The sequence below is a fragment of the Aythya ferina genome (assembly GCF_964211825.1).
Source record: "Aythya ferina genome assembly, chromosome: 19".
Lineage (NCBI taxonomy): Eukaryota > Metazoa > Chordata > Aves > Anseriformes > Anatidae > Aythya > Aythya ferina.
In genome coordinates this window covers 11,106,097-11,126,123 of record NC_140309.1, presented here as the reverse complement: position 1 = coordinate 11,126,123, position 20,027 = coordinate 11,106,097, and the positions used below count along the sequence as shown (strand labels likewise).

Genomic DNA, 20,027 nt, shown 5'->3' with positions numbered 1-20,027 from the left:
CGGGCGAAGACAGAAGAGCAATTACTGAACAAGCTGCACACAGAGGAACCTAACAGCCTGCTGGGGAAGGCAGGCAGGTACCCACACAGCAGAGCAGGAGCCCTGCATCCCCAGAGCCCTGGGCAGGGGGCAGCAGGAGCTGTGGTGGCAGCACCCACTGAGGCACGAAGCCCCTGCCCCAAAGGTGGCGTTAAAGCCTTAAAGGTGGCATTAAAGCCCTGGTACCGTCCTGCAGGGCATGCAGAGAGAGGCTTCCTCCTGCCCTGACACCTGCAGGCTCTGTGCAACTTGAAGCACCCACTGATGGCCAGCCCAGGTTGGGCGCTGGGCAGTGCAGCCCCAGGGAGCAACACAGGCAAACCAAAGAGGACTTTCAGCGTGTAGTTTTAAACTTGTAAAGGTCTCAGGCCATAACCCACGTGGATTCTTGGACAGCAGTGGCAAAAAGCGTTGCAGCTTGTGTCACAAAACTAACGCCGCAGCTCCCCCAGGAACACATCCGAGCCGGACGCGGGGCTGAGCCGCACGGTGGCATTTGGCAGAGGAGGAGGAGCGATTCCAGCCCAGTCTGGTCCAAAGAAAGCCAACGCAGGAACCCCTCAAACCCACCCCGGGATTACAGGGGGGAGAGGAGCAGAGCGGTGGTCCTGCATCTCCTGCCGGAGCAGACACAAGCCCCAGCCACCACTTGGAGAGGCAGCAAAGTGGAAGCTGCAGCTCTCCAGCGGCTGCGGGTGGCTTCCGAGCTAAAACCCTCCTCCCAGATCCATATGCAGAAAGGTGGGAGGGGGACAGCCAAAAAAAAAAAAAAAAAAGTGAGGCTCGCATTTCCTATCAGCACACGTGTTCGTTTCTCTGGGCTTATCAGGCATAAGAATGCATCGCTCGTAGCCCAAATGTAAAGCAGTTAATAAACAGGCTGTTAATGTGTCAGCAGCCAGCAGCAGACAAGGCACACTGTCTCAGGCTCCCCCCCACCTCCTCATAATCCTAATTGCATCAAATCTAATCATTTTTATGGGATAAAAAGATTTCCATAGATGACAAAGGGTTACATCCTCAGCCCTGTTGATCCATCTAGTAAAATTAGATAAGAAATAGATTTCTAGGCAATGCATTAAAGACGATGGGGGGGGGGGGGAGGTGGAAAGAAAGAGGGGAGATCATTTACTGCAATTCTGCGTCTCACTCTTCGGTTCAAGAAAGAAAATGTAAATGTGATGTTCGTTTGGCCACAGGCAGCTGCTTCTATCAGCCACTGCAAACTGCAGCAGGACAAAGGGGTAACTCTGGTAAAAGGAAAGGTTAATAGCAACGCGGGGAGGGGGGGACGCTCATCGGCATGTACGGCACGTCGCAGCCTCGACACTCGGTGATGGGTTCGAACTGGGAACTGACATGAGATATAGAAGTGCTCACTGAAAATAATTCAGAGTGACGGCCGCGTTGGCCTGAAAATGGAGAAGGGCTGAATCACCGAGCGCTTGGCGAATATGCAGGAGCAGGGTTGCCAACTGCTCCTGATTATTTTCCGTCGTGGTCTGGGTTTTACTGACCACCCCTTGGCTCCCCTCACCTGCCTGCCCCCGGCACCTTTCGGAAGTTGCGGGTTTGCAGCGCGCTGGCGGAGGCGACGCGGCTGTTTGCTGGGGTTTGAACGGGAAACATATGCACAAATCACGGCGACATCTGTGGTTACATAACTGAGCAATGAGACAGAATGCTAATAAAGAAAAAAAAATTTAAAACGCGCTCAGCCTCCGCCTAACGCCTTCATTTCACTAACAAATATCCTTAGAGTCGGACTGAACCGCTCACACGGTGGGACTGGAACATGGGGAATAGGATCAAGGCCTGGTGTATCGTGTACATGTACAGCCACAGCTGCCAGGCACTCAGACGCAGCTACATTAAAGGAAACTACATGTATATATGCACTAAGATCCATGCACTGTGTCAGAAAAATATTTTTCTTGAGCAAAGATGACAGTTTACAGACACCCACGTGCTCGCGTTGAGGCCTCGAGCATCTTGGGGTGCTGTGGAGGAGCACAACGCCACCGCAGCTGAGGCTGCTCTGCAACAAATGCAAATGCCGAGAGGTTTGAAGAGCTCTGCACCGCGGCAATTAGAATTTCAAATGATGCTCTTGTGGGTTTTTGCACGCAGGTACCTCTAGCTGAGGGCACGCATCTCACCTCCTTTCCACAGGAGGGGCAGGGAGCAGCTTGTGCCCGCAGGACGGCAGCGCTCCGTGGGGTCACCCCGTGTCCCTGCCCAGCAAAACAGCTCAGCTCACCCCAAAAAGCTCCCCATGTGACTCCCTGCAGCAGAACAAGAGGGCCCTGGTGTCACAGCAGGCTTCATTCAGGTATTAACAAGTGACAAAGTCTCCCTGGGCTCCTTGCGGGTTTTGTTTGTTCCTAAGTCTGGCGCGAACGCATTTGGAACGACAAAAGAGAGGTTAAAAATACGCTAGGGCAAAAATAGATCCTTCCTCCGCAGCTCGTCTGGATGGTTGGCACTGACCCTAGAACACAAATTGTTGGAGGATTCGGCTCTAAAAATCAGAAGGCAGAAGAAAAACCCCAAACCAGGAGCTGTCCTGCATTGCACCCACGTAACCACGCGCTCTGTTTCCCTCCGGCACACCCCTGTCCCCCAGCACGCGTGGGTCTCTGGCGGTGCAAGCCAGCACCATGGCAGCTCTCGGAGCACCACCTGAGCTCAGCACAGTGCTGGGCTTCTGCAGGGAGGCAACCTGGCGCGTGGCAGTGCCAAGGGAAGATCTGCCTTCTAACGCTGAGGATTATTTGGGAAACAAAGGCAGTGCTAGCCTGCGAGCCAGGCAGTGAAAGAAGCAGAACCTCCCTCCCAGTTTTGTTCTCACCCACAGCATCTTCCTAACAAGCCTCTAACCCAGCAGTGTGCTCTACACCTGGCTTCAGCAGCAGCAGCAGAGACGGGGAAAGGTCTCACACCTGAGACGAGCCCTGTGCGTGCCATCACACAGAGCACAACACCACTGTCACTTCTCCAAGGCAGAGCGGTTTATATCCAGACCCAACTTCTCAAACATTTGCCCTGAGTTTTGCCCTGTCAGCCTGCCTCAGTTTTCTCCCTCCGTACTAAGAATACACACACTTGCTCAGGTCCTAGCATTGAAGCACTGTTGACCTCGCTAAGGCTTGGAAATGGCACAAAGCTGTTTGAAGAACCAAAACGTCAATCCCAGCTCAGGATGGTTTTGGTGTGGACAGACAGAGAACAAAGATTTCACGGCACCTGGAGTCGCTGGGAGGGAACGATTGCTGGTGGCAAAGAAAACAAGCAAAATCACAACGGCACCTTGTCGCTTCCCCTCCCTGCACTTGCATGAAATTTCCAAAGATGTAGGGAACAAAACCAAGCTTTGATGTTTCAGTTGCTCTTCCCTGTGGATGCAGTCACTGAAGTAGAATAAGGAAGGTCATTCGACTACAGTTCCGCTTCCAGTCCATTGCAGGGTTTTAGCACTGACATTAGCCCATAAATTGTGAAGGCATCATTTGGTGAAATAAATTTTAAAACTGTCCTATTTATACCAGGCTTTGTAAAACATCTAAGGTCTTCCCAGAGTATGCTTCTGGAGGTCTATTAAAACTGACAGTCACCCTAAGAAAATCAAGGGAGAGGCTACTGCTTTTTTTTTTTTTTTTTAACCTTTGTTTCCTAGGTGTCGTTTTGCAACAGTACACAATTACCTGAATGCATTTCTCTGGTGTGAGATTAACCGAAATGCTCAGAAATTCCTCTGGTGCACAGTAAGGTGCAGGTCCTGGGCCTCCGCGCTGCTGTGCTCTGCTACCTGGCTGCAGAGGAGGCTTATCAGCCAGCTAATCACTTTTCCTTCATCACTATAATCCATTCCTGACCCAAAAGCTTGGTTTGGAGGCTGCAGACGTCCAGGAAAACACCCCAAATAAACCCACACACATGAAGTAAATCCTTAACTTGATGGCACAGGGAAAGCTGGTGCAGCGCAGGGGGCTGGTGGGATCTCTGCTTCCTGGCTTTGCTCTTGTGGCCTAGTGCAGCTCCGACACCCAGGTTTAAAACAAGAAAACCTCTGCTGAAATCGCTGATACACCTGCTAGGATTTCACCCTGCAGTCTGATCTCTAACAGGCCCATGACCAAACAAGTATTTGTTATAGATTTATTATAGTTATGCTGTGACACCAGGCAGCAGCGGCCAGCTACGTGGAACTTACATGATCTTAATGTAACGTGTAGGGGAAAAATGGCCACGATATTAACTATGGACCATTTTGCCTTCTGCCTGGGATACAAAACAGGCTGGACTTGCCATCAGGCAGCAATGGACACCTGCCAGAGGTGCTCCTTATAGATCAGGGAAAAGCAAACCCCAAACTTCCCCTGAGGGTGCAGCAGCCTCGGGTGTCCCGGGGAGCCCCCGTTCCCCTCACAGCACCCATCCTGCAGCCAGGACCCCTTGTGTGCCCCATGCCAAGGCTGAGAAATGAAGGCAAGGCAGGACGAGCTTGGTTGCTCAAAGAGCTCAGCGTGACCACCCTACCTGCTCACCTCCGGTGTCTGGAGCCATGCATTAAAACATGGGTGACACAAAGAACAAAGCTGCAGTAATTACACTCGCCAGGAAAAAATTTAACGCAGCTCAGATGTAACAGGAGCATCACTAAACCCTGGGTAAACATGGAGGCACGAACATCCCCCTCCTCTGCACATTCATTTTTCATTCCAATGTGTATTGCGTGCACAAAGATACTTTGATAGCAAAGGTACACTCTAAAATTATTTTTTAGCTGAAATTATTTAAAAAAAGCCTTATATGAGCTACCTCTACCTGATGGGGCAGATCCTGAAGCTACACAGACCCTCCTGCACAGTCACCAAAGCCTTCGTGATAGAAATTCCAACTAAATTTAAATTTTAGTGTTCTTAAAAGCTTTCCCACTTCAGTTTATGTAGACTTTTTTTTTTTTTAGAATATATCTTTCCTAAGATCATTTACAGGCCTTTCAAATAAAAATTAAATCTCTACCAGCTCCGAGGTCAGCACTCGAACACTGACACCCATTAGCCCAGGGCTAACACGGATGCCCCGGAGCCGTGCCCTTCCCAAAAGCTGGGCGAGGAGGCAGAAGCTGCTTTGGCCTCGCTTCCCTCCTGCACATTTCGCTCACATTTCCCATGCCTTTTGCTTTACAGATCCTGCTGAGCACCCAAGCTTTCCTCCTGCACGTTTCGCCGAGGTATTTCTATTTTCAGCGAGGATGGATGGTCTATTTTGAGTTCAGTTATTGCATCTGGGATTTCTTCTTCTTGTTGCCTTTTCCAGAGACTTTTTCCTGGCAGACTTTTGTCTGCTTTTCTGCGGTGAAGCCCCTGGAGAAGGAGCATCCCAAGAAGGCTGCAGGCACCTCGTTAGCATAATCGCCCTATCTGCCACGAGTGGGCTGGGAGGCAGGAGGGGAACAGAGCAGACTTGCCATTATCTCTGCTCTTTTTGCACCTTCTTTTCAGTCTCTCTCTTTTTCCCCTTCCCAGCTTTGCTCCCATCTATGAAAAATCAGCAAATAAAAAGTTACATTAACCCCACCCTGACCTCTCCGACATAATACACTGTGGGCTGATGGGCTGCCTTTGGAGCTTCGTTGAAAAGCTGTCATTCTTCGGCATCCCAAGTACAGCCTAGGGAGCATTTACTGGATAATTAATATATTAAATGCATGAAAAATAGTTACACAGATTCCCCCCCCTCCCTTGGAAATCCTTTTCCCCCCCACGCACACATACTGCCTTCTTTTTCAGGGGAAGAAGGGATGCAAAAAAAGAAAGAAAAAAAGATAGATACAGCATGCGCACCATCAATATAAAAGCATCCCCTGAATAGCCATCATAAAAACTGTTCATAATTTTATAGCTTCATTCGTGCTGGAGCACCATAAAGGCAGGCCATATTTTTTACACTCAGGATGCCTCATAAAAAAAAAAAAAAAAAAAAAAAAAAAAGAGAAAAGGAAGGAAAGAAAGTTGGCACGGGAGACATGGAAGCACAGCACAGAAGCCATCAGCTCACCTGAGGACAAGAGCTCAGGAGAAAGTGGGTTGAGTTTGTCCTCTCTGACCTGTGAGGTTCTGAATCCCGGCAAGGCCATCAGAATAATTATTAATTGGGATGTCTTTATCTTTTTTTTTTTTTTTTTTCTTTTTGCTGACTGCATATTTGCCTTTTAAAAGGATGATGGAAGGCCAGGAAGGCAGCCCTGCCCTCCACCCGTGTCCTTCACCTTTAAGCGGGCCGGCAGCGGTGGGGGTGCTCTGAGACCCCCTCCCCTTTTCCTCCACCTCCCCAAATGCAAAATTCATGAGCTGGAGCACGGATTAACAAATAAATTATAATGAAGGCAAATGGGCGGCAATAAAAAATAATAATAATAAAAAAGGAGGCCTCACCTTCACGTGACAGAGGCTGAGCAATATAACAAACCAGCTCATTTATTTTCACCAAAGCCCGTTCTCCTGCTCGGGAAGGTAGGTTTTTAAAGCATTTTATCCTTTATTTCCCGTAATATATTTGGACAAGGTAGCTGTAAATCTGAGGCACGAGGAGAAATCAAAGAGTGGCAGGAGGAGATGGGGGTCGAAGGGAAAGAAGCGGCGTCGCTTTGTGGATATGGCCCCTGAGCCTTTGTGATCCGGGGATTTAGAGCGCTCACCTACACACGGCTCTGCCTCCCTGCAGCTCTGCTGCTGCTGCAGCCACCTCCAGGAGCTCGAGTCGTGCCTTTGTTATAGATGTGTGTGCAGGGTTTTAAGCGTGATGTGTACAACAGGAGGGATGTCCCTTCGAAGTTCACGCACTAGACTTGCTACCTAGCGAGTGTCCTAGAGCCCAGAGAAACCTGTACAGAAATCAGGTGTCATGTCTATTAAAGCAGAACATGCAGGTTTTAGAGAAGCCCTGGCAAAGCCATTCTCCCTGCTCTCACAGACAGCTCTTTTCTCCTCCGGTGACATAGCCCAAGAGCTATACAGCACAAAAAGAAAGCTGTCTGACCACAGGGAAACTTCAAAGAAAAGTTCTGTTTCAGGAAAAGGCCAGAATTTTATGTTTCATTAAAAACTTCTTATTTCCTGCAAAGAAGCATTTAAAAAAACACTTTGTTATTTGGTCCCGAGCTCTGCTTTCTGATTAAATAAGGTTTAAGAGGACTGAAAGAAAAGGAAAGGAAGAGATATTCACTACTTCGATGCCTTCCTTCAACCAAGCCTGGCCCCACAGCTTAGGTGCCAAGAGGGCACCACCAGCCCTTTGTCTGCAGCTCTCTGCAAAAATACCTGTTGCTTCTGTCACTGCCTCAACATCCACAGAGGCTTTTTCCTGCCTCAATCATGAAAACACCTTCCAAGAGGCAGCCAGGAGGGTCTGCAGGGCACATTATCCGCGACCGGCATCGCTTGCTGAAAGCCAACTTCATCTCAAGGCTACGTTTGTCAGTGAACCTACCTCTACTAACCTCACGTGCTTGGAAATTTAAATTAATTACAGCTCAGAGCAACTTCACTGATTTTCCTTCACCTGTTTAAAGTCCCCAAAGGTTTCACTTGGGAAAACCTGGCTAACTGTCCCCAGAAAGCAATCCAGAGCTCGCAGGGCTCCCCAAAAGCTGCAGGGAACATGCCTGGTTCGCCAACCCAAGTGTGGCTGGGCCACATCATCTACACTTGGGGCTCCCAAGCACTGGAAGAAGAGGTCTGAAGAAGAGGTCCAACCTCAGGTTCTCCACCAGGACCCCAACCCACCTCTCCCAGCTGGGGCGCAGAGACCCCCAGAGGGGTGCTGCACCCACCATCTGCATGCGGTGCCGGGCGAGCAATAACGCACGGCTGGCTGCAAAGCAAGCGCCAGCACTGCCTCATTTGTCTCTTTCATGTTTATTCATGGCGAACTCTGACAGAGGGATACGGCTCCATTCGGGAGTTGTCAGCAGGTGGCCTAATAGTGAGAATTAGTGAGGCACACAGCAACGAGACGTACTGGGGCTGCCTAATGCTGCCGATATTAATGCACGCTTCAGAAATGAATAAAGCTTCTTCGAGGGGAAAAAATAACAATAATAAGAGGATGAAGAGGAATGGGAGGAACCGGGGGGAGCCCAATATGCTAAACTTGGCCAACGCTCAGCTATCAAAGAGGTGTCCTCCTTCCGCATGGGTGCTGGCCTCAGTCCTGCATGCACAGACGACCACCAACCACAAGTGGAAAAGGGAAGCATTTAGCTATCAAACAACCATTGATCTTTTATGGACAGTGGCTGACAAGGATCTTCTTCCCACTCCAGACCTCTGAGCATCATCATCCTCCCTCCCCTTCTCCCTTTCTGGGCAGACAGCCTCGAGCCAAGCAAAAAGGTTGGCCCCAGGTCTCTGCCAACACCATCTCCTGATGCTTTCACTGCAATGTTAAGGAACCTGGCTCACTACCTCTGTGCTTTTGATGCAATTTCAGCACACAGTCTGCATCTGGAAGCGGTTAACCCTTCAAGAAGAAAAACAAAATTGTCACCTAACAGCACTAAGTTTCCCTTGCTGCATCAGCTCTTTCCAGTCTTTTCACCCGTTCTTTCAGCATCCTAATTTTGTAACCTGCTCCCTAGCTCTGTGGTCCCAAAAGCAGGGCAGAAAGATGAAGAAAGATGCAATACAAAGAGCTGGACAGCACTCAGCTTTCACACAGAACAGGAACCAAGGGTGCACACAACCAAAAGGGGGTCCCCAAAAGTCCTTTTTCAGATTTAGCCGCCATGTCACATAACTACCAAAATAATGGCATAAGCCGACAGCCTGCTCAGAGAAGCAGCACGTCTCAGCAAACAATTTCCTTATCCCTTTCCACCTACGCACATCCCCAGTAATCCTGGACTGGACTCTAGCCACATGGATTTAGAAACAAGGAACCCCGGAAAAAAAATCAGAGGATCAAATCACACCCCTGTAAAACCCACTATAAAAACAAACGCTTCGAGCAAGCGCAGCATTAGGCCCTCGAAGCAGCTTCCTCCTTCCCCTTCAACATGCCTGTGACACTTGCATTAGCATTGCTGGCAGCTCCGAACGTGGGGAGAAAAATGAGCGCTGCCCTCCCATGCCCCCTGCCCACAGCAGCCCGGTGCCTCCAGCCACCGCAGCCCGGCGAGCACTTGCACAGCAAGAAGCACAAACAACAGCAGGAAGATTTTATTTCTTCTGTTTGCGATTTGTTCCCGTTAGAAGTTTTAATTCTGTTTTTCCGAAAAGACTTATCTTTTTAAACGCTAGAGTTGTGTACAAGTTGAAGAAAATACCTTGTTGTCCTCACACTGCTATTTCCTGCAAACAGGAGTGGCATGCATGCATCCCGCACCCCTTCGTGCAATGCCAAACAATTCCTGCACTGCACGCCCACCCGACCGCACACCGTTTTTATGAATTAGTTATCGAGCTGTTGATTTTTTCCTTTTGCATTTCTTTTGAATTTTAAATAGCTCCCACACCTGGTCGGAGGGAGGTTCGGGTAAATTACTGAAAAAGCACCAACTAATTTGAAAAAAAAAAATTTAAGAAACTCCAAGTTCCCCGCTTTTTTTTTTTTTTTTTTTTTTTTTTTTTTTTACTATCCTCTGCTCCATAATTACATTGCACTGCCTGATATTTTCATGGAACATTAACTGAAGTCAGGTGACTGCCCCCTTACAGTCTACGCCTATCCGTTACCCATAAGACCCCCATGGACCTTGACATTATTAATAGTCCTATTCATTAAGTATTACTCTTGTAGAATGAGTAGCATAATATTGGCCTGGAGATAGGAACAGGCAGAAGGAATAAGTCAAATTAATTTTCCGCAGCAAACGCCCCGATTCTGTAAATGACATTCTATACTGTTAGCATTTTAAATGTGACACAAATGGCAGGAGATACAATTTGAAAGCAAAATAGTAGAAGACATGGCTCAGGGTGTAATGTGCTGCATAAAAATCCAATAACATCAGTTACATGAAGGAAGGGAATGAACCAACCCGACGGAGGGTTTTAATTTGCATTTGTTTAAAATGGCAGGTAAGGGAGCAAGAGGAAGGCTGCAGCTTCCTCCCCTTCCGACGACGACGCGGTGCAGAGCCACGAGGTGCCGAGCTCCTCTCCAAGCACTCGAGCACACTCGTGCCTCCTACCAGCCCCACGTGCCACCTCCATCCATGACAGGTGGATTGTGGCCAAGGGGAAATTACAGGCAGGCCCAACAAAAAGGCGCAGTGAAAACCCAGGAAAAGTCTGCAAGTTCAGCCTGCCGCGTCTCGGGTCCCTCCAGGCAGCTGGGCTTTAATTCCAGCTCAGGAGAGAGGATGGGAAGAGCCAGAGGAGGACAAAGCCACAGGACAGGGAATGGTTGTAGGACTGGAAGCCCAAGGACACGGCTGGGTCTGACTGAGCACCACCAGAGATCTGCTCCAAATTGATGTGTTTGATCTACAGCCCCGATTCCAGGAAAAAAAGAGAACCACGCATCCCACTTCAACCAGGTTCCTCCCACGTCAAAGCTGCCAACGAAGCCTTTAGGGGCAGGCAAAAAGGCCAGCTCCCAGCTGCAGCATCTGTCTGTTTCTAGAAGAGGTGGGCCAAATTTAAATCTTGATTTAAATCAAGCAAGTCAGGCTTCTGAGGAGGTCAAACCCAGAACTGAAGGCAAAATCAGTGAGAAAAGGTCACCAACTTTCCAGTAGTTCAAATGGAGCTCTCAAATCTAAAGACCTTAACACCGGCCCGAAAGACAGATGGGACTGAAATTCAACATACTTCTGAATTCTGCGCTTTCAGCTTTTTTTTTTTTTTTTTTAAATATTTAAATGCATTTGTCTGGGGAAGGTACAAGGATTTCTCTCTCCAAGTTACACGTTTTTCTTCATTCTTTGTTGTTGTTGTTTCCTTACAAAGATCACCGTAGAAAACAAAAATAAATGGAAAGCCTGACCTCCATTAGTTTTATTTAGGGTAAAGCACTGCACTGTAGCTTATTTATTAACAACATAAAAAGACATTGCCTATAGAACACAGAATAAATACACATAATTTCCCCAGAAACAGCACTGAGTTGTCTTCCTGAGGGGAAAAGACTATCACTTAATTGAAGCAAGAAATGTTCAATCCAATAATCTATAATTAGATATTTTATGGAATATGTTACCTAGAGATGTTTATTTATAAAACGTTTCTATCAATACTAAGTTGTTGGGAGGGGGGAGAGGAGGTTCCTTTCCTGGCTGATGCGATGACGGTTTACATTGAGGGAATTTCAGGCAGTAAAGCTCCTCCTGCAGCTCTTCGCCTGGTGTACACAAGCATCAGACAGGGCTGAAGTCCAGAGAATTCAAGTTTCTAGCCACAGAAAGGCAAATGCTTGAAGTCACCGCCAGATACTGAGTTATGAAACAGGTTTATAGGACAAGGACTGAAAGCAGGCAAGGCCATCTCAGAAATGTCACCGGAGCCACAACCTGTGATATTCCCACTTCAGAGCCATCAGACCATTAAAAGACTTCCTTCTACACTCACCTAACTCCCAGAACACATCGAACAGTTCATGTTCAACGTAGACGTGAGTAAATATTTGAACACGGTTCTTGTCAAATCAGCAGGACTTACAGAGGCAGGGAAAGGGAAGGTGCCTCTGAGGAAGAGTCCCACCAAACTTAGGGACCTGAATGGCACACACAAGCCTCCTCTCACACCTCCTGAGTGCTGTTTTTTTCTCCGGAAAAATTATTCTGGTTGGCTGCCACCCTACTGCAGTTCTTATTACCAAGGCAATTTACCCTCTTCCCTTTAATTTGGGCTTGCTCCACAGTGTTCACTGCTACGGCTGCTTCTACGGTATGGAGAATTGTAAATTGTGTTCGAAACTACAGAGCACAGAATAAAGCAAGGGACTGAAGCAGTAAAAAGAAGAAAACACCAAATCTGGGGCCATAGGAAAAAGCTACTTCATCAAGGTACCAATATTTGGAAGGGAATATACATGTCAGATGAAATACAGGAGATAATTAAAACATATCCCACACAAGGCTGTAGCATGGCATAAAAATACCTGGGCAGAACTGTCAGTGAGTTCCAAGAAGATCGTACTTAATCAGACTTCGTATCGTCTCTACGCAGCCTTAACAATGTTAGCAAGTCACGACTGGCAAAGCCGTCTAGAAAAATCAAATTTGCACAGATTATTCAGAACTGGAAGACAGCAGTAGTAGGTGCACGTCTTTTTTTTTTTTTTTTTTTGTTTTAAGAACACGTTGTGAAAGTGCTGGCACATGGTGTACCATTTGCAGTTACTCGAGCAGAGCCTTTGATGTGCTGGGCTTGCTTTGGCAGCCACCATCCCGACACTATCCTGCGAGCACGGCCAGCAGAGGGGAGGTCGGGCAGCAAGAACAAAGCCCCACAGCTGAGGCACTGCTGAAAGCACTGGGGCTGCCCTCACCATCAGGCTCCCCAGCAGGACAGTCTGACACCTCAAGTCATCCATGACTTGTGTTTGGAAACACAGGACAGGGACCTGAACTAGCACAGACAAGGAACACATTTTCCAGACAAACCCTCTTTGCCAGCTCCAGAAGAGCCCACCTGCAGCAATCCTCCATACCCAGGGGCTGCTGGCCCCCAGCCCCACCAGGGTCCTGTTAACTCCTGCGTCCTCCCAGCCACCGCCAAACGAGGTCTCCGCCACCTCGGATCCATCCGTGGTGTTTACACTTGGCTCCCTCACTCTGTGACGAGCATGAAATGGGGGGAAAATTATAATAATATCACAAATGAAATTGAATGAGTAACAACATTTTCCAAGAACAGAATAAATACAGTTGGTGGCGCCTTTTTTTTTTTTTTTTCCAATTTAGTATTGTTTAATATGCATTTAATCAACCCATTCAGTATTATAGAGTCTATGTACCGTGACACCCTCCTATGCCACAGAGGAAGCATTCATAGGCCATTAGGCTAAAGTAATATGTATGAGGAACCACTTTTCCCCAGGGTGTAGTAACTATTTTTGCTCCCCAGTCGTCCCCATTAAATCATTAAACCTCATGACTATGCTTTCTGAACTCTACCCTGATCTTTAAAAAGCAGAACATTAAAGGGCAACTGTCACCCTCCATTGCACAGGCCTTGTGTTTTATATATTCAAAGCATTAAGCCTTTTGTCAGTCTATACATCATAAGCACTGGAAGACTGTATGCACAAACAGGAAATGTTTATAACTGATGTCCCTTTTATAGTGGATGTGCGAATGGGCAGGATAAAAAAGCTGAGGCTCGGCTATTTTATGGAAACTGAAGCAACGTGATTCTCCCCAGCTGCTCGCAATAAAACCATCTTCGTTACTTATCTTTATGTGGCCAGTTGTGGGAGGAACGAGGAGCAGCTCGGCACGGGCTGAGCTGGAGGTCCAGGAGTCACGAGGGGTTGCCGACTTTGGACTTGCTGATCTCATCGTTCTCCAACAGCAAAAGTTTAATTAAGAGGACTGTGGTGGAAAGGACACCTGGGAGGAGGTGGGGTTGGACTCACGCAGATCCTGCCAGTTCCCAAAGTTCCCTACAAGCAGAGCTGTCACTGCTCAAGTGCATCTGTAACCTGGGGAAGAGCGGGACGTTAGCAAAGATTTAAGGGAAGATCTCCTCGATCACATCTGATGACATTAGCGTCCATCCCTCCTGAAGGCTTTATCCAAAAGACCTCTCCAGGTAAGCTGCTTCGCCACCTCCACTTTGCTCCTGCTGAAACCAGGGGCTGCAGATACCAGAATAGGAAAGGTCCCACCCAAAACCCCACACCGGCTGCCCCCAGACGCTGCAGAGCTTCGGCAGAACTTTTAGCATGGGGCAAGGGCAGGCATAAAACTGCCCCTGGGAAAGGTTTGAGTACGGGTATGAAGACTGCAGAAAATCAAAAATTAGCAAACACCTTTCACAAGTAGGGGAAAAAAAGATCAAAATAAACATCAAGGTCAGGTGAGAGGCAAGGGAGGAAAATGCTCGCACACACTCAAGGTTTTATTTCATCAGCACCATCGCGCAGCTCCACACCCTGCCTCAGCACATCCCCCGGCACCACGCACCCTCCCCGGCGTCTGAGGACACTTCCCAGCTACCTGCAGATCCCTTGTAAAACAACAGGGAATGCGAGGTTAACACGACTTAGGGAGCGATAGTGTAGCTTGCAAAATGTCAGAGCTTTCATCCCGTATGTTAACTTCCCAGCCAGCGGTATCAATCTGCAGCAAAACACAGTTATTTCATCATGACATTAGTTCACCTTTAAAGGCATATGGTAAAGCCTGCTTTGTGGCTTGCAGCAGATGAGCTTCCTATAATTACAATTTGAACTGTTCCACAGGCAGCTCTGTAGATAGCGGATCAGTGATTAAAGTTGAAATCACAGGGTAAGTAGTTCTGTGACACCGTGAGTCACAACAATCATCAAAGACTCAACTCTCTGGCTTCTGATGAAGTGGAGATAGTGCAGTGATTCAAGTAGGGGACTGAGACTCAAGTGCTGCTACTTGGAGGCAGGAAAAGAGCAGACACATTCTTGAGGAAGATACTCAGTGCGTGCTATTGACTGGCCCCAAGCAAATCTTTAACCCTGCGTCTCGGCGAGAGCATGACTGTGCATCTCATTGCGGCGGGCCCCCGGTGTCACACCTGAGGATCACAGGCTGCGGTTAAACATTCTGCTCGCCGATCCCTCCTTTGATTTGAGGAATAATGCATGCGGGGCACAGGGCTGCCGCAGCACCGCCAGGGCTCGGTGACAGGCTGGGGCGTGCGTTTGTTTTTCCCTGCAGAGCTTTCTTGCTCCCTGAGCATCCCGGCGGCGCGAGGCGCAGAAGGGAAAGAGATGTGCACTCACACTGCTGTACCCCATGCTGACCCCCAGCAGAAGGAAAGGGCTTTTTTTTTTTTTTTTTTTTTTTTTTTTAAAAGCACAAGCAGCCAGCCTCTGGTCTATAGCCTGCCTGGCAATGAAGAGAGAAACCCTGCTGCTGCCTCTCCTGGAAGAGAACAGGCAAAAGTATTCCCTCTGCCCACTGCATCTCCATTAAACTTTAGTGAAGTTGATGCTGAGAGAGGTTTGGCCTGGAAAACTCAGTGGGTGGAAACTTGTAACAAACAGTGGAATTGCCACTGCCACACAGGCAGGAATCAGCTTCCCTCCAGCAGAGCAGGAGCTCACTCACATGCAGGAAAACGAACTACAGCACTTTAGAGGTAGTGGATCCCCAATTCCTTTCACTGTAAGCCCGAAATATCCACTCCTTGCCAGACACCCAACGTGCCCACTTGGGTAGTGTGCAAACACAGCCGCTGAGAAACTGCACCTTTTCCCCCCTTTTCCCTCATTTTCTAGACACACAGGGGCTTCCCAAACATGACCCCATCACCCTATGAGGTCTTCTTGTGCTTTCCAGGTCAAATCCCGCAGCCAGCCCACAGCCCTGCATGCACCAGAAGATATTTTGAGGGAACTGCTTTCTTTACACCTTCTTTTAAGGATTAAAGCCATTTTGCAGGGAAGGGTGGCAAGCAGAGTTACAAAGCCACGAGCTGCTTTCTGCTCCACAAAGATCATATCACAGCTGCTGGCCGCCTGCCACAGCCCACTTGGGCATGAACCCCAGACAGTGACCGATGGGTGCCCACAGTGCCAGCTGCAGAAACCTGCCCAGGAGGGTGGGAGACATCCTCCGAGCACAGCTCGAGTGCTCTGCTAGAGGAACTGCAGGAAGGAAACCGCAGCCCGAGCCGGGGCAAGTCTGATCTCCATGCAGGGCTTTTGGGGGGAGGCAGGAATGGGGTACACAGCACCGGTCCCAGTCAGCACCTGATGGCCTGAAGGCCACACCAGCACCCATCGGTTGACAAGGAAATCCTGGTTATAACGCACCTTGGCAAGGCAGTGCCACAGCGAAGACCGGAGGCCATCCAACAGAGACCAAAAGCGAAGTGCAGGGATCTGAGCTCCTGAGGAATTCCCCACGAGGTTTGCTCCCAGCTTCATGGTGCTCCCTTTCGGAGGATACACTGAGGCGTTAACTGGCCTTGGAAAAGGACAAAGATATTCACTGCAGGGCATTTGGGAGCAAGTATTCAAAGGAGAGTTTCAGAGCTCCACTTGCTTAAGCAATGAGAGCAGAGAGCTTTTTCCCTTGTTGTCACCACAATTTCTCAGCAGGCTTTGGTGTCCTGCAAGAAGCCCACAGCCCAGGGGCCTGGCCAGATGCTGACACCCCAACAGCACCCTGACCTCTGCTGGAAAACCACCAGCAGCGCTGGGCAGGGAAGGGTTAAGGCCTCCAGCAGCACCACACCAAGGTCCTTCCCTTCCCAAGGCTGTGGGAACAATGCTGCCATCCGTCTATATTTGCCCTTTGCCCCGGGATCATTTATGACTTATTCTTCACCTCTGATGACCACAGCAGCGAGCTTTCAATCTCACGCTCCCTCGCCTGAAGCTAGAGCTCTCCCTTCCCCCCCACCTCCCTTAAAACCCCATCATTTGCAATTAAAAGTGACTGCCAGGAGGAGGCTGCAAGCCCGTCGCCCCTTTGTGCCCTTCACCAGGCTTTTGGCACGATATCACGGAGGGGACAGGGACGTGGCAGTGGGCTGCTGGATCAGGATGGGAGCAGGGAGAAAAAAGACCCTTCAAAGGGAAAGGAGCAAACCACAGTCTGTGACACTGCTGCCGTGAAAGAGGACGGCTGTGGTCGCCACAGGCTGGTAGCTCGGCCTCTTCCCTACAAGCACAGCCCCACCAGATGAGAGCAGGGCAGTAAGTCTCACCTGGCTGCACTGCGAGTGCACTCCCAATGCCCGGCCACAGCACAGGGGCTTCTCCGGAGAGCTGGTATTGGTTAGCTTGACGTATTTCAGAGCCAAAGAAGTTCCTTGAAGTTCTTTCCCACTTCACAAAAAAAAATAAATAAATAAGTAAGCATACAATCATAGTCCTGAAGGTACAGACAGAAGCCTCGCTCGTGTACCCTGTTCTGAGACACTTCTGTCAGGGCTTCAAGCTGCTACCAACTCAGAAGGCAATACAGAAGTGTTCAGGAGTGAAGCAGTCCAAGAGTTTCCACAGCTAACATTAACACTGAAGCCTAACAGAACAGGCTTCATATTTTCCTCAAACCTGCAGTAAAGTGTTTTATGGCCAACATTTTAAAGCCTTGGACCTCAGCCACGGCAGCTCCGGACATCCTCCCGAAGGTAATAGGTTGCCAGCACTTTGCAGACAGGAGGAAGAGGAAGGGGAGCCCACGATCTGGTCATCTCCTTTCACTGCATTAGGACACAGCAAAAATGAGAAACCTAGGGTGTACAGTGAGATCAGAAGATCATCATCCATTTCTCATGGTAATTAAGATAACGTGACTTGAGTTTTAGTGCCTACAACACTGCCTTTCTGGTGTTTGTAGTTCATTGACCTTGGTCCTTGAAAAACATCTGTTCTCCTGCTGCGTCTTCAGCACAACCTCACTGCCAACAGCTCCTAATCCCGCTGGCCAAAACCAAAGCAAGCATTGCTTCCCTCCCTCACCCAGATTTTCAGGAGCACAAGCCGTGGACAAGCTTCTGCTTTTGAGGGACCCACTCCCATAAACAACCCCATAAACCTTCCATAAACAACCCCATAAACCCACCCTGAATTCAATTAAATCCATACAGGGTCAGGGGATGAGTCCAGAAGTCAGACTTCAAAATGCTTTTAAAAAACAAAGACAAGAAGTAGACACACAGCGAATCTAAGATACTCAATAGTGCCTCATAATGGATATTAAAAAAAAAAAAAATCAGTAAGTTTACATAGCTGAGCAACATTGAGACCCTAATTTTATCCAGGTAGCTGGGCAGGGCAGAGGAGAGGGAAGCCAGGCTGCAGGGATGCTGGGGACAGGCACTTCGCTTCCCCAGTGAGAAATCACGCATGCGATGCACCAGCGCTCAGCTCCTCCTCTTCCCGTCTTACACTCACTCGCTCCTTGCAGTTGGGGAGCATCTGAGAATTGCAGCTCCGTAAACACAACAGGGCTCGCAGGACAGCTCCAGCTTCACAGATTTCTGGCTAGTATTTCTCCCTCACAAGCAGGGTCTTATCTCCTCCAGCTCAGGGCACTACAAGTTGCAAAATAAAGTTTTTTCCCCCCTCAAAGCAAAAAGACACACTGCTATTTTCTGCCTTTCTTTAAAGCCAGTTCCCTCAGCTTTAACCAGCTAATTTTTCTGCAGAAACAGTACGTTTCTTTTAAGTGTTAATTTTTCTTCCTCTATTTGCACTTCACAGCATGCAGTGACACGTCAGGCGCTGAGCAACAAGCCTCTGCCACTTCTCCTGAGATGACAAATCTTCCTGGTGCAGGAGACCTTAATGCATCTGCGAGTTCAGCTCTATTTGGGCATTTTGCAGGAAGAAGCTTTTTCTAATGATGCAATTTTCACTAATGCAATTCATCTTGTTTTAACCTTTTCCCTTTTCGTATGGGATTACCAAGGAAACATCTTGCTTTGGAGCCTTGCAAGGAGCTTTTCATCTAAACTGTGACCCGTGATTCCCAACAACAGGTCGCTCAGCCCCGTCCTTGCTTGTTTTGTTTCCCAAACCCAAGACGTGCTGTTTGGAGACAGGTTGTTTGTTCTAAAATACCCATCTAGAAAGTCATTTGTTTTCATCAGAGCTGTTCAAGTGAAACTCATGGAAAATTCCCAGGCAACAGGCGGGTTGGTTTCTGCCTGCAGCACCAGAAATAACCAGAGGAAGAGGGGCCCTGGTGGACGGCACAGCCATTCGCGTGTAGGGGAGAAGCAGAAACTGCAAGTCAAGGTGAAAAGAGACACCTGAAGTCTGGAGAGTGACAGCAAAAACCTCACAAGCCACTTTAACCTCAAAGCCCACTACAAACAATTTCATCAAGTGTGCGATTCACCCTTGTTAGACGAGTGCTGCACTCCACAGATTCCCACACTGCGCACACAGCCCGCTCAGAAGAGATCTCAGCTCAGAAGTTCCCAACGAGTAACCCCATAATTAGCCTCACTCCCCCAAATCTCAGATCCACTTCCAAAATACAACAACTGCCCCCTCCTGCCAGCTCAGACACATAGTACCCAGAGCTTCAGCACAGGTCTCAGACCACAAAGCCAGGCTTCACTTTTTCCCCCTCCCTGAGCTGTCTCCTACTTGCCTGACCCTAAAATTCTCCACCAGTGCACACCCAAAGCCTCACTGCCTCACACGCTGATGGGAGTGCTTTCCAAGGCCCCTCTGTACAGCAATCCTTCCTCCCTAAGGAAATCACCACTCCAGCAGGCAGCGGGTTTGGCAGAGCAGTGCTCCATGGGGCTCTTACCTTTATTTCCATCCCTCACCCCAAGGAGCGCCCCATATCCCCATCCCCAGCACCTTCCCTCCCTGGTGCAGGAGGTTTTTTGCAACTGGAGCGTGAAGGCAACTTCACTTCCCTGTGCCACAGTTTGCTGAGTGTGAACATTCGCTTGCTTCCCCTCCGTGCCGCTGACGACTGTTAATTTTGTCACATCAGCCACTTCTGTGGGTTTAACTTTGCTCTCCTGCTCCCGCCACTGCAGCTCGATAATAAATCAGGAGTCTGGAGGCTTCCTGTGGAACACAAAGGCCTTTATGGTGCATGTGAAGATGGGAGGCTTTACATTTTTAAGTAGGACTTGGTGACATTCATGAGGGGTAATAAAAAAATTTACATTTTGACTTTCAGGAAAAAATGTGGTGGTGGAGGAGGAAAAATACCGTTCTTCTAGCTTGCTCAGGACAGGCGACATGCCTCAGAGCTCCCTGAGAAGGTCATATTGGACTTCTGAGCCATCAGCTCAGCTCGGCCAGGCAAAAAATGGTTTGCAACTTTCCCTGAGGATGCTGAGAGCAGACCTTGC

General features: G+C 48.7%; 1 long non-coding RNA gene across 1 annotated transcript in view; it reads right to left on the bottom strand.

The window, feature by feature from the left end:
- Positions 1-9,650: 9,650 nt before the first annotated feature.
- LOC311421566 overlaps positions 9,651-20,027 on the bottom strand; it is a 36,612-nt gene continuing 26,235 nt past the window's right edge. The window contains exons 2-5 of the long non-coding RNA XR_014684908.1: positions 16,905-17,025; positions 16,006-16,159; positions 12,653-15,950; positions 9,651-12,253 (exon numbers count right to left, since the gene is read on the bottom strand). This is a non-coding gene — a long non-coding RNA (uncharacterized lncRNA). The remainder of the gene's footprint in view (positions 12,254-12,652; positions 15,951-16,005; positions 16,160-16,904; positions 17,026-20,027) is intronic.